Below are 15,732 nucleotides of genomic sequence, written 5' to 3'. Positions count from 1 at the left end.
GAGATCATTCTGTTGTCTTTGAGATTGCATTCAAGTACTAACCCTAACCCTGCCTCTTGAGAAACCTGTATATAGGTCAGGAAGCAACAGTTAGAACTGGGCATGGAACAACAGACTGTTTCCAAATAGGAAAAGGAGTATGTCAAGGAATATATTGTCACCCTGCTTATTTAACTTATATGCAGAGTACATCATGAGAAACCCTGGGCTGGAATCAAGCACAAGCTGGAATCAATTGCCGGGAGAAATATCAATAATCTCAGATATGCAAATGACACCACCCTTATGGCAGAAAGTGAAGAAGAACTAAAGAGCCTCTTGATGAAAGTGAAAGAGAGTGAAAAAGTTGGCTTAAAGATCAACATTCAGAAAATTAAGATCATGGCATCTGGTCCCATCACTTCATGGCAAATAGATGGGGAAATAGTGGCTGACTTTATTTTTCTGGCCTCCAAAATCACTGTGGATGGTGATTGCAGCCTTGAAATTAAAAGACGCTTGCTCCTTGGAAGGAAATTATGACCAACCTAGATAGCATAGTAAGAATCAGAGACATTATTTTGCCAACGAAGGTCCGTCTATTCAAGGCTATGGTTTTTCCAGTGGTCATGTATGGATGTGAGAGTTGGACTATAAGGAAAGCTGAGTGCAGAAGATTTGATGCTTTTGAACTGTGGTGTTGGAGAAGGCTATTGAGAGTCCCTTGGACTGCAAGGGGATCCAACCAGTCCATCCTAAAGGAGATCAATCCTGTGTGTTCATTGGAGGGACTGATGTTGAACCTGAAATCCCAATACATTGGCCACCTGATGAGGAGAGCTGATTCATTTAAAAAGACCCTGATCCTGGGAAACATTGAGGGCAGGAGGAAAAGGGGATGACAGAGGATGAGATGGTTGGATGGAATCACCGACACAATGGACATGAGTTTGGGTGGACTCTGGGAGTTGGTTATGTACAGGGAGGCCTGGTGCGGTGCAGTTCATGGGGTCGCAAAGAGTCAGACACGACTGAGCAACTGAAGTGAACTGAAGGGACATCCTTAGACAGGGCTGTCCATTTTGGTACTTGAACACAGTATTGAGGGTCTGTGAGAAAAGATAACAGTAAAGATTACAGTGATCCACTATCTTTGCATGAGACCAAAGGAAACCTAGTTTCAGAAAGAGGCTGCATTCACATATAGGCTGTGTATTACCACACACTCAAAGCTGAGTGCAACCACAAGACTGAAAGCCAATGTACTGTGGTCCTATAAATAGAAATGAGAATTTCTTTGTTAAGTGTGAAGCTTTGCAGACTGTATGTGCAGCCCATAGTGTTAGCCTTGCATCATTAATCAGAGGGAGAGAGAGAGAGAGAGAGAGAGAGAGAGAGAACATGCACAACTGTTAGTTCAAGCTGCCCGTGGAAAACGGAAATGTTCGGTGTTCAGAGTGGCTTGCATATTTCACTCTGACATCTCACTATCATGTTTTTCAATATGATAGTGGTTAGGCAATGCAGATAATTATTTTTCTTTTTTCTCTTGCTTTTTTCATTTTTCTTTTGGCTTTCTTTTATTTTGTTTTCTTTTTACTCTTTCCTTCCAACCACTTTCCCTCCTTTCTTTCTCTTGTGTCTTTCTTTCTTCTTTTTTTGGTGGGGATTTGTAGTGAAGAGAGATTGGATTTAGTTTTTTTCAGAACAAAGAGCTTAAATTGATGCACAGATCAGTAGCATCTGTGTTGGAGTGGCTCTCACATGAATTATTTGGATATCTCTGGAGAAAACAGAAAGAAGTTGAAACGGTAAGCTCCAGTTTTTAAGTGCATATTAGCTGTTATCTGTGCCTTTCATCTTTGATGTCTTCAACTGATCTCTTCACACCAGATTCTGGGTAAACTGTCAGATTTAAGGGTGGCATGGATGTAGTAAACCTGGACAATCCTTGCATGTCATTTCCTTGGTATTTGCACAACAAAAATAATTGTACAGTTGACTACCTGAGGTGGGAGGGAGGAAGAATCTTTGAACTTGGAGAAATATAAGTTTGCCATAGAGAGGTTTTTCATAACGTGTTTCCATCAGTTGATATTGAATAAAAATAGCCTTATGAACATTCATGATTTAATCAACTCTGTATTAAGTAGAGTTGCTTATATGAATGCAGAGGACTGTTTTTATCTACTCTTTGCTATAACTCTTTGGGAATGATATTTTTATCTGCCAAAATATTAAATCTGTGTCATTTTCAAAATGAGCTATAATTAAGAAAACAAGAGGACCCTTACCAACATGAATGTGTGTTCCTATTAGCTTGTATAAGTTACATATTTTCACTCTAAATTATCATTTAAATTATAATAACTGTTGGCTATAGAGAATTATCTCTCAAACAAGACATTTCAGTAAGAAAAAAACATGTTTCTAATGACAGCGGAAATAAGAAAGATAACAGACACAGTTGCTCATAGATAAGCTGTGTCTATCAGAATAAATAATTGGTATATTTATAAAGTCAACAACGGATAAAATAATTTTGAATTAAATTCACATTGTTATACATTTAAAATTGACAACATATTTTGACAAAATGTAACTGAAATTGTTTTCTGGTTTGCATGTTGTCTTTCTTTTGTGCTCAAAGAGAAAATATTAATGAAGTTACCTTCAAAATTTCAAAGTCCCTGGGTTGGGAAGATCCCTTGGAGAAGGGAAGAGCAACCCAAACCAGTATTCTTGCCTGGAAAATCCCACGGATGGAGGAGCCTGGCGGGCCCCAATCCATTGGGTCACAAAGAGTTGGACACGACTGAGCAACTAACACACTCACACTCAAATTTTAAGTGATGAGCCTATCAATAGCATGTAACCACTAGAAACTGCATCCCAAGATTAAAAGAAAGGAAATGATAGATTTTTATGGTGCAACAAGACCCAAGATTAAATTCCAAATGATTTTCCTTCTCCCTTCTCTGCTGTTGATAGTGGTATGCAAGCACTTCATATTATAATGCTATAATATTTCCAAGGAAGAAACAAGTTAAAATTTTATTCAACTAGCAAAGCTACATGTATTTGTTAGAAAGGTTTGTGTCATTCAGCAAGGGGTATATATTTCTGAATGTTTTAGCTGCTGTAAATCTCAGATATGGTGGCAAAAACACCAATCTTATAGATGGGATTTAAGTTTTTTAGCCCAGGGAAAGATTCTATACTAGTGAATATTTGGAATACATAAATGCCATCCTCCAAGAAGTCTGTGCCAGAGGGAGAAAATTTTTTAATTACAAAAATTTTCTTTGCACTTGTGAACACATGTAATACTACTCTGACTTGCTAATGTTTACAGTAACATTTCTGTGAGACAGGAACCATCTAGTGTATCTATTCTGTTGGGGCCAGCATAATATAGTACAGAATACTGTAAAGGTGAATAAACACATGAGGGTCATCAATTCTTCCAAAAAGTTCACTGAATTTCCACCTAGGGATTCTTAGGAATGAATGAGCTCAATTATCCCCCTTAATACTAGGTTCAGTTCAGTTCAGTTGCTTAGTTGTGTCCAACTCTTGGCAACCCCATGGACTGCAGCATCCCAGGCTCCCCTGTCCATCACCAACTTTCGGAGCTTGCTCAAATGCATGCCCATTGAGTTGGTGATACCATCTAACCATCTCATCCTTTGTCGTCCCCTTCTCCTCCTGCCTTCAATCTTTTCAAGCATCAGGGTCTTTACTAATGAGTCAGTTCCTCGTATCAGGTGGCCAAAGTATTGGAGCTTCAGCTTCAGCATCAGTCCTTCCAACGAATATTCAGGACTGATTTCCTTTAGGATTAACTAGTTTGATCTCCTTGCACTAGATAGCTGAAATTAAAAGGAGAAACAAGCATGCTTTTTGTCTTTCTCTAATAGACACTTTTTGGCACCAATCAGATGCCTAAAACTGAGAAGAGAATTTAAATTCTTCTTCTGACCCTTTACTTAATCCTGGAAGAGTGACCATAGACAGTCTTATTTCCCTTGCTCATTAAAGTGACATCTCCAAAGGCCTCCTCTTATGCCATAGGTCCCAAGAATAAATCACCAGAACCCTAGTCAGAGAATATGAAATTATTAGAGGCATACTTGAATCTTGTCATTCACAGGATCAGTGCTGAACATCAAGACTGCTTTATGCTTTGAGAAGTGACATAGATTGTCAGTTTGCATTTTACAATTGGAAAAGCTGAGGCCCGAATAGTTGAAGTGAATGGGTTAAGTATCACTGTGAGTTTGTAACAGAAAATGCTGGATTCTAGGTCTTGTGACACTTTGTCCAGTGCTCATTTCATTTTACTGCCTATCAAGGCTTGAAGATTAACAGACACATTCATTTTTCATTGAGAGATGTTAAAAAGATGTCACTTTGAAATCACTCATGGACTCTCAATACTGGGGTCACAATTGAGGCTTCTCCCAAGGGCCCTGATAATGTAGCAAACCTTAATTTGCTGGGGTTTACCACTGTTTCCTACTGTGCTAAGTGAAAAAAAAAATTCAAAATGCAAATTGATATACCCTAAGTGCCGTGATATAACACTGCCACAGACCTGGCCATGGACTGAATGCTTTTGTGCTATATTGAGTGCCAGGGCATAAATTTGGCCAAGCTAAAGGCATGAGAGAGTACTAAGGAAGCCCCAAGGTCTAGGAGATTCCAAATCTGAGAAGAAAATCAAGATTACAGGGTATCCGCCAGGCAAAAACAGGTATATGGGGCTTAGGATAAAGTGTGAGGAAGCTAAATATTATAATAATTGTTAGTATGTGAATCCCAAAGAGGACGCAATTGTTAATGGCTTGGCTATAACTAATGTTTATTGTATAAGAGGGTGATAATCTGAGATTTGAATATTAAAGTGGGCTCTCTTGGTATAGTCATTGAAAGATGATTAGGAGTAGAAAGTGTACTTCACAGACATTACTTTATTTACAGCAACAGCGGCATTAGCTAGATGCAGATAAACTTCTTGAGAAATAATCAGACGTGCATAATCTTAACTAAAATCATCTGTATAGACTCTGGAGATTTGGGTATGCACCTTGGTGACTCAGATGGTAAAGAATCTGCCTGCAATGCAGGAGACCCTGGTTTGATCCCTGGGTCAGGAAGATCCCTTGACGGTAGGCATGACAACCCACTCCAGTATTCTTGCCTGGAGTACTCCATGGACAGAGGAGCCTGACAGGCTACAGTCCATGAGGTAGCAAAGAGCTGGACAGGACTGAACAGCCAACATTTCACTTTCAAGAACTTCACTAACTGATTACCTAGTAAGGAAACCAAAGTTTAAATCATTGGCCATGATCAGTAAATGTCACCTAGAAGCAGGACTTATATTCAGAGCATAAACTAAGGCTGCCCATTCAGGCTCAGTTGTATCTCAGACAGCATGATTACTGTTTTATTAGGTACCTAAAATGTATGCAAATATCTGCCACCAAGTCAAAAGTCCCTAAATTCCTTCCTTAATTGACAATATATTTGTTTCTTCCAAGAGCTTTTACTCATTACAATAAATACTATTTATAGGCAACAATGACAAGATTTTGTCCATATTATTAGCAGTAGAAGAAATGTTTTAATATTGTTATATTTATAATTATTTAGCAAAAATTCCTTTCAGCTTTTCTTGGCAGATCAGATTCATGTATTTCTCATAAGCTAACAAGATGGTACCAGATATTTCTTAAAAGCTAATGATATGTTTTATATTATAAAATAATTCTTCCAAGTTATTTATAGGATAACAGTAGTGGTTTTGATTTACTATTTGGAGTATTAAATCTTTTTTAAATGACACAAAGTGACCTATGTATTGGATTTTTAAAAATTTGTTATTCTGAGTGGCTACTCTACTTTGAAGTGTCTGCCCAATGTTATGCTGGAAAACGAATGACATGCACAGTATGGACTGATTTATTACTTATCCAATTTGTTTCATTTTTTAAAAAAAATTCAATTTCAAAACTGCAAAAGGACATGTTTTCTTGATATTTGTAATTAAGGTCACATCAATGGATATAATTAAACCATCTTGATTATAAAGGTGAGTAAGACAGTGGCTCCAAACTACAGAAACAATTTGTGTTCTAAATTTACTATAACGAGTTGAAAATCTCTTTCTCTCTTTTCTTCTTGGAAAATGAAGTTGTTGAAACTAATGAACATTCTTGGCAACTTGACACTAATATATTGTGATATTAGTGAATCAAGGATATTTACTAGGCATTCTTGTAAAGAATCTGAAACAAAAAAACTGGTGTTATCTTTAAACACAATGATATGACAAAGTTAGGTATCTTGATGCTTATACATGCCTCTCACAGTGGAAAGTTAAATAATTATCCAAATAATTCAGTTAATGTTGATAAAGGAAGAGCATAACTTGGGTCCAATAAACAAACTTTTCTTTAGCAGACACAATGTTGTTGTTCTCTTACTGTTTTTGTCCAATATACTTGGTTAGTTAAATTTGTAAGTATAAAAATAATTTAGAAATTATTATTTCTATTTTTTTTCTTGGGTGGTAAGGATGTGCAGAGGGGATTTTTAAATCTATATTATCCTGCTCCTTATTAATTTGTATAAACAAGAATTTTACTAACTTAATATTCTAAAGATATATTTGTCATTTTCTCCATATTTCCATAATAATAATATTAATAACATCTGTTTCTATCTTGTTTGATCGAATTTTGATTGGCATCTGATTTTTTTCTTATTTTGTTGTTGCTTACTCATTTTTCCTTTCATCTTAATATATTTTTAACTCTAAAAGTACAAGTAGACCTCTTTTTCTAAGAATGCTAGGCTTAAAACTAGGTAGTACTAATTTTTAATACTTCATAAAACTAATTCTATATAACAAGGGAAATTTCAGTCACTTGACCTAGCATTAACCTCTCTTTGGAAGAGCCACTGATGATAGAAATAACTGGTTTGATTATCAAAATCAAGCACAGTCCATGTCAAGACATCATGTCTTTCCCTCTGAAAGTCTATGACTTCCAAATCTTACCAGGATTAAAAAATGAATTGTTTTAATTTCCCATCAATGGATATGATAAATTCACTCTGTTGATGCTCTACCTAGCTGAAGCACAATAGGAATATGACATACTGTGAAACTATCCATCTAGATAACCAATCCAGGTTAATTAAGGAAAGTAGATTTTTGGGGCTGAGTTATCCAGAGTGTGTGATCATCCTCTGTATTTTGAGTTGCTCAGCTTTTCTCTGACCATTTGCTGGAAGATCATTTTGGTCACAGAAAATAGTGTAAACTTTATTCAATTTTGGACCATGAAATTTGGTTAAGCAAAACACTGTAAATACATTTTGCAATAAGCAGAGACAAGAGTGCTGTTTCTCAGAATTCACAGAGGATGGCCTGGAATATATTTTACATAGAATTACTTTGGGCTCCAAAATCACTGTAGATGGTGATTGCAACCATGAAATTAAAAGACGCTTACTCCTTGGAAGAAAAGTTATGACCAAACTAGATAGCATATAAAAAACCAACAAAGGTCCATCTAGTCAAGGCTATGGCTTTTTCAGTAGTCACGTATGATGTGAGAGTTGGACTGTGAAGAAAGCTGAGCGCTGAAGAATTGATGCTTTTGAACTGTGGTGTTGGAGAAGACTCTTGAGAGTCCCTTGGACTGCAAGGGGATCCAACCAGTCCATCCTAAAGGAGATTAGTCCCGGGTGTTCATTGGAAGACTGATGCTGAAGCTGAAACTCCAATATTTGGCCACCTCATGCGAAGAGTTGACTCATTTGGAAAAGACCCTGATGCTGGGAGGGATTGAGGGCAGGAGGAGAAGGGGACGACAGAGGATGAGATGGCTGGATGGCACCACCGACTCGATGGACATGAGTTTGAATAAACTCCGGGAGCTGGTGATGGACAGGGAGACCTGGTGTGCTGCGATTCATGGGGTCTCAAAGAGTCGGACATGACTGAGCGACTGAACTGAACTTGTTAATAAGCATCTTGATTCAAAATTACGGTTGTGATAATTGAACATTAAGAAATGTCACCTGTGTGTCTGAATCTTTTCTATGGGGAAAAAAAATCACTGAGGAAATTTAAAGCTGTTTGACCTCTGGGAATCAGTAAATTGAAAATCCCTGTGACATCATTCAATAAGGAAGAGATGCTAAGGTTGATTAACCTGGGTTATAAGTTGCTCCTTGACTGGGACTTGGGAAAAAACATATGGAGCCAGACTAAAAACTTATGCTAAACAAGTCTGGAAAATATGGCATTATGGTTAATCATGCTGGCTCCTATTCAAATGCAGTATGATCTCCAATATGCAGGATGCTTTAATACATTGGATAGAGATGCAGTCTTTCCCCCAGCCTTTTCATTTAGTCACACATTTGTGAACTTGAAGCAAATATTTTGATATGAAATTAAAATGAAAGGTGAATTATCTTAGTAAACTCATCTCCAAAGACTTATGATACTGCCTTGGAAATTTTAACTCTAATCTAGTAATGAATTCATGCATTAACCCTCTTGTCACATTGGGCCAAAGAATGGACAATACTCTTATGTAATCATAATCAATTTATTACCTTTTCCCATGAAATTTTGACATTTTTATTAAAAAAAGATGGATTGTCTAATAGTGCATTTTCAAAATAAGATTTTAATTTCACATTACCCTTTTTTAGATTTGAAAAATTAATTTTGGAATATAAATTAATTTTGATTTGCTCAATCTCACTCTTAAGCATATTGATTTCATTATCCTCATGAAAAATTCTGAGTCTTTCACTTTCTTCTATTATTAAAATTCTGGGAGACCAGTCTAGTTTTTATAAGAAAGGAAAAATAACTAGAATTTTCCAATATGATTTATGAGTTTAGATATACATTTAGTGGTTCCAAAATCCTCTGAAAAGCTCAAGCTGTGAACTCTGTGGTCTAAGGGTCAACATCAAATTCAGGCTAACCTTGAGCTGTTTTCTCCCCAAAGAACTAATGCCCTATTCAAAATCATGTATCTTCCTAGCAATGACTCCAGAGAAAACTACTAAATAATTAATAAGCTATCTATAGCCTAGGATTAACCAATTTTTTCCCACTTATTTGTATTATTAGTTGGAGACTAATTACTTTACAATATTGTAGTGGTTTTTTGCCATACATTGACATGAATCAGCCATGGATTTACATGTATTCCCCATCCCGATTCCCCCTCCCACCTCCCTCTCCGCCTGATCCCTCTGGGTCTTCCCAGTGCACCAGGCCTGAGCACTTGTCTCATGCATCCAACCTGGGCTGGTGATCTATTTCACCCTAGATAATATACATGTTTCGATGCTGTTCTCTTGAAACATCCCACCCTCTCCTTCTCCCACAGAGTCCAAAAGTCTGTTCTGTACATCTGTGTCTCTTTTTCTGTTTTGCATATAGGGTTATCATTATCATCTTTCTAAATTCCATATATATGTGTTAGTATACTGTAATGGTCTTTATCTTTCTGGCTTACTTCACTCTGTATAATGGGCTCCAGTTTTATCCATCTCATTAGAACTGATTCATGGATTAACCAATTTTTAAGCCTATATACTACAAGCCCTAACATTGGTTTTGAGTCCTCTACTATCAAAAATAAAAATGATTATTATTTATTGTGCATTTATGATGTGCACAAAGCATTGGACAATAACTCTTACTTCTTAAGAATAACTTTATTATTCCCCCCATCATATAGATGGGGAAAAGCAATGTGAAAGAAATTAAATAACTTACTCAAAGTTTTACAACTGTCTTGTTCAAATTTCAAACCCAGTTCTGTTGGTTGTCAAAGCCTTTTCCATTACACTAGGTTGTCTCTATATGATAAAGTCACATCACACTATTTTGACCCTTTCCATTTGAAATCAACAGAGTTTATAACAGAAGGAGTCAAGTTTTACCAATTTCAAAATAGGTTGTCCTTTTATGTTTTGGGCTGAGTAAACTAGGAAATAAGAGAGTAGAACACATAAAATGAGAAATAAAAATGGATTTAAAAAAGATATCATAAAAAGTATAGATGAAGTACTTTAATTCTCTTTAACCAATCTAGATGGTGTGATGACTAATTTTTCAGTGTAGTATGGATAATAATACGAGTCACATAAGATAAATCTTCTGCCCTCATGGGGCTTATTTACTTGAGGGAGATAAAATAGCACATACTAAACCTGAATATACAAAACATATTTAGAAAATACATTGCTTCATGACATGTTTTGCATGAAACAGAGAATCACTATCCACATTTACATTTAAGCTGATGTGACACAAAAAGTATTTTAGCCTGGTTAGGCCATTCCTGTGTGTCTGAGTCTTTCCTAGGGGAAAAAATCCCCTGGAGAAGGAAATGGCAACCCACTCCAGTATTCTTGCCTGGAGAATCCCATGGACAGATGGGTCTGGCAGGGTACATCCATAGGGTTGCAAAGAGTCAGTCATGACTAGAGCAACTATGCATACACGCACGAACCATCAGAAGAGAAAGTAGAGCTATATTTGTATTAGTGAATCATTTTTTCCCTTAAGACCAAGGCTTTGGTGTTACAGGATGTATGTTCCAGATTTAGAGCACAATCTATGGCTATATTACAGAAAGAATTAGTTGTAATCTAACATACATAAGTTTTGAAGCTCAGTGGTATAATATCTGACTCACCTGCCCCTCATCCCCCACCCATGTCTATGTTTCTTTATCCAAGAAGAAACAAAAGAAAGAACTTGAGACATCTACAACTGATTTAGAACTCTAAATCATACTTTCAGCAGGCACCAGTTACAGACATGAGCTTCAAGATGTGCTCCTTTGGGACTGGTTTGGGATATAACCTGAATAAGGCAGCAAGATTTCCCATTTTCAGTTTCTCTGTCTGTAAAAGCAGTGTGATTAAGGGTACCTCTTTCTATAGGGTATGAATCATCACACTAATGCTTAATAGATACTTTGAATTCCTTTGGTCAGAGTTCCTCTACACAATTTGTAAAAATGCCATGTGTGCTTGAATTGAAATCACACTGGGAAAATTAGGTTGCACCTGTCTTTCATCTGACAGATTTCCTTCAGCATGAGAGCATTACATTTGGTCAAGTTTGCAGTTTGAAATGCTTATAATAAGGATAATAGCTATACACATTACAGCAGAATAAATGAGAAAGAGAAGTGTAGTAAGTCCCTATATACAAACGAGTTATTTTCTGAGAGCACATTCGTAAGTCCAATTTGTTCATACATCCAACAAGTTAAACTAGGCATCCAACTAACAGAATCAGCTAGCTATATATTACTTTAATGTAATAGGTTTATAATATTTTTCCCACAAATTACATAAAAAACAAACACAAAAGATAGAGAAGACATTTTCAATCTTACAATACTGTACCTTGGAAAGTACAGTAGGGCAGTACAGTAACTGTCATACAGGGGCTGCTATCAAGAGAACAGGTAAGAAGAGTTACTGACTGGAGGAGGGAGAGAAGGTGGAAGATGACAAAGCTGAAGGATCTTCAGCAATAGAAGATGGAGGGCAGACCGCAATTTCACTCATGCCTGATGTTGTTGGAACACATGTTTGCATCTTTGAAAGTTCACAACTTGAAGATTCATATGTAGGGGACTTACTGTATGAGTTTTATGGCTTAGTAAAATCACTGCTTTTAGAAATGCCTTGGACTTCCCTTGTAGCTCAGTTAGTAAAGAATCTGCCTGCAGTGCAGGAGACCCAGGTTTGATCCCGGGGTTGGGAAGATCCCCTGGATAAGGAAAGGGCAACCCATTCCAGTATCCTTGCCTGGAAAATCCCATGGACGGAAGAGCCTGGAGGGCTGCAGTCCATGGGGTCACAGAGTTGGGCACAACTGAGCAACTAACACTTACTTACTTGTGATATCAGAAATAGAGGCACGGATGTAGAGGAATACCTTATGGAATGGCCTAACCATACTAAAAACTATTGTGGGTTTGTACCCTAAATATATGGAAGATTTTACATAGCTTGACATTTGAATTGCTCAATTTAGTGTTTGATTTTACTCATTTCTCTTGTTTTGTTTATCATGTCACTGCTACCAGTCTACAAGCTTTTGAGGAAAGAGACCGTGTCTCCTTTCTTTTTATCTTCAGTGACATCTAGCATGGTGACTTGATTTACTTTATGGTATTGCTCATCTCATCACTTAATTCCTTTCTCTTAGACTGAGAATTTAGCAAATTATAGCATCAAGAAAGGAGATAAAGAGGAAAAAAAGGACAATTGTCTCATTTTGGTTTATTTCTTCCAGTCTTGTATGTCAGCAGAAATGGATGTCTGAGTGTCTGTGTTTCTGTATGTGTGAGAGGTGGTGTAGGGAGAGAGATGAGAAAGAGGAAAGGCTAGATGTTGAGTTTTTGCACATAGTAAAGATCGCTGGTTTCCATGTCATTGCAGAAAGAAAAATGAGAGATATTTATTTCTGCTGATTTTTACACTCACCATTAGTAAGTTGGCAATCTTAATAATATAAACAAAGTTTTCATTCAAATGACTGGACTGTATGAAATGAAGAGAAATATGTGTTGATAAACACATATTAGAGAATACATAGTTGGGAAAAATGTGTTGTGCATTAAAAAAAACAAGGATTTTTAATTAAAACTTAAGCTCTAGTCTTGGCTTAGTTATTAACTTGCTATGTAACTCAGGAAGAATCCCCTACTTTCCCTAGCCCTCAGTTACCTTGTTTGTAATAGCTAAATCATCAATAGGGATTATTAGGTTATTAATACAGATTTAATAAAGATTAGTAGTCTAATCTTTATTTTAAATGCTCAGCCTGCCAGCAATTCAAAAATTATAATAAAGCTCATTGAATCATTATGTCATCTTTGGGTGTATTGATGTAAACAGCATGTTGCCCCAAGTGCTCAATAAGTATTTTCTGTCTGAAATTGTTGAATTAGTTATGTGTAGGCTACTGAACATGTGTTAGTGTAGGAAATAAGGGCTCTAACCTGATTAGCAGGCTTCCCTGTTGGCTCAGTGGTTAAGAATCTGCCTGCCAGTGTAGGAGAGGAGCCTAGTGGGCTACTGTCCATGGGTGCACAAAGAGTTGGACAAGACATAGCTACTAAACAAAAAACAGTCTAGTTAAAACCTCTCCCTTACTCTCCACCTATGGTACCACGCTCTTTTTGCTTGGGTCTGCCATAATTTCCATGAATTATTTAATAATAAACTGCCAGGAAAATGTCTGCAAGCTTTATGTGAAGGTCTTGGATAATGTCTTCTAGTTCTCTGTCATTAAGGCATTAGCTTAAATCTTATTTTCTCAGCTTAAAAGCAGAGACAGTGACCCAAAATGTTTTGATGAGGAGCACTCCATAACAGGAATTTGTTGTTGTTTAGTTGCTAAATCGTGTCCGATTCTTTGTGACCCCATAGACTGTAGCCCACCAGCCTCCTCTGACAGTGGGGTTTCCCAAGCAAGAATACTGGAGTGGGTTGTCATTTCCTTCTCCAAGGGATCTTCCCAATCCAGGAATTGAACCCACATATCTTACATTGACAGGTGCATTCTTTATCATTGAGCCACCAGGGAAGCCCCTCGATGGGAATAAGTTTGTGCAAATCAGGAAAGTCTGCCTAAGATTGTATATCTTGGATTGGATATGGATTTCAGGCAGGTAGGCTTGTGATATGAGGCCTCTTAATCAGACTTGAGATGATGAAGTACTGGAAAGAAAGAACACAAAATTTCTTCATATTTTTCTAATTTTTATTTAGAATTGAGCCTATCTGCCAAATCCAATTTTCTACTAGACTTGTAATATCAGAACCTTAGGGATAATTCAGTCTCTCATTTTACACAAAAAAAAGATGAGTCCCAGAGATGGAAGGAACTTTCCTAGGATTATACTTCTAATTACTGATATGGCCAAAACTAGAAGTTAGGAATCCAGTGCCTGGCCAGTGTTCATTCCCCTACATCCTGCTTTCTCTCAGCTTAAGTAACCTGTTCTGGGAGTTGAAAAAGCCAGCAAGTAAAGTAGAATACTTCTGTAGTATATGGCTCTTTTAGAAGTAATCAATGAAGTGACTCCAAAGTAAAAATCCACTTGTTGATACCTTGCCTAACTCCTGTTCATGAAATACAATAAGTTAAATGACTTAAAAAAAATAGTTCTTGAGAATATTTACCATCTTAGAATCTACTTCTAGCCAGCTGGATTTGCTTGGTAGAGTTTATGATTAATCTGGGACGCTGCTCAGTCACTGAATTCTGTCCCTATAGTTTATCCTCAGATATCTGCCCCACTTCGGTGGTATAGTTGAACTTGGATAGCTCTTGTTTTACATTCTAACAAAGTACCAGTAGAGATCATAACTTTGTAACTTCCTATCTGGGCTTTGGTTCGTAGCCACCATGACAGACTTCTGTGGATTCTGGGGCATCTGAGAATGTATTCAGCTTACTCATTGTCTTCTCATGTCTATTTCTTTCACATTGTTACCTTCTTTTAATGACAAAGCAGTTTAGAAAGAACTTTAGTCTACTTTATCTACACTATTAATTTTCTTCATCAGGTCATTTTAAAGCCTATATTGAGGAATTTCTGTGTGCCTAGCATCCTAATTACTATGTCTTAAAGGCAAGAAGAAAAGAAAAAGCAGCATGCATTGGCTATCTATTGTGTGTCAAGCATACTCTTCCTGACTTTGACTTGGGATACCTCATGTAATATTAATAGTATAGCCCAGGGACAGGCATTATTTATTATACCCACTTTACAGAAGGGAGAAAGAGGGCAAGAGAGAAAGAGAGGGAGAGAGAAAGAGAGAGAGAGAGATTCCCCAACTGACCCTGGTGTTTGAACTCTAGTATCTAGTCTCTTTGAAAGCATCCCCTTCCTGAAGGAACTGGCAATCTGATGAGAAAAGACTAGCTTGAATCAAACTTGTTTAGGTGGTAGCTGCTATGTTTATTGCCTACCTCTTGTCTTTCCTGCTCTTTCCTCCTTATTGTATAAATCTCTGCTAAAACTTCTGATACAATCTGGCTTCTCAGGTAATCCTACTATATCGCACCACATAAGGCTATCTGCCTCTGCATTAATTTACTTTCCTTCTACTAAGTAAAACATATATATATATATATATATATATATATATATATATATATTTGTATTTCATCCAATTCACCTTTTATGGTGAAAACTAGCTTATCTGATTGATTATAGTTAATAGGTTAATGTGAAAATCCTCCTTGTAGCATTTTTATTTTAATAGGAGATTGTTGGAGACAAAGTGTCCTAAAGGATTGAATCTATAATGGTGTATTTCAGGCAAAATGGCAAGTCTGGGCAAGAGATCACTGGGCAAAGTGGAGCAGAGAGGAGCAGATGTGGAGTTTGGTTTTTTGATGCCCCTAAATCACCCCACGTAGGAAGTCAACTATAATCATTGCAAGGATACACATAAGGTAGTTTTGCATACAAGTTAATCTCCCTTCTTAGCACCAGCTGTGCTAACAGCCAGTAGCCAGCTTGGTCTCCTTATATGTGTATTCACTAATTAAACAGTTGTGGTCACGAGAACTCAGAAAAATCACTAACTGAGAAAAGTCAGTTTCTACATTCCAAGTGTGTTATGAGTTTGACTATAAGTTGTTGAGATTTTCCTAGGGAGCTC

General features: G+C 36.9%; 1 protein-coding gene across 5 annotated transcripts in view; it reads left to right on the top strand.

The window, feature by feature from the left end:
* The first annotated feature begins 1,343 nt into the window (after nucleotides 1-1,343).
* Nucleotides 1,344-15,732, top strand: part of GPR174 (G protein-coupled receptor 174) — a 39,106-nt gene continuing 24,717 nt past the window's right edge. For all 5 annotated transcript variants that reach the window (XM_043459451.1, XM_043459446.1, XM_043459447.1 and 2 more), the window contains exon 1: nucleotides 1,344-1,790. The gene's annotated coding sequence lies outside the window, so the exon portion shown is untranslated. The remainder of the gene's footprint in view (nucleotides 1,791-15,732) is intronic.

Source organism: Cervus canadensis, chromosome X (genome assembly GCF_019320065.1).
Source record: "Cervus canadensis isolate Bull #8, Minnesota chromosome X, ASM1932006v1, whole genome shotgun sequence".
Classification (NCBI taxonomy): domain Eukaryota; kingdom Metazoa; phylum Chordata; class Mammalia; order Artiodactyla; family Cervidae; genus Cervus; species Cervus canadensis.
This window is presented reverse-complemented; position numbering and strand designations above follow the sequence as displayed.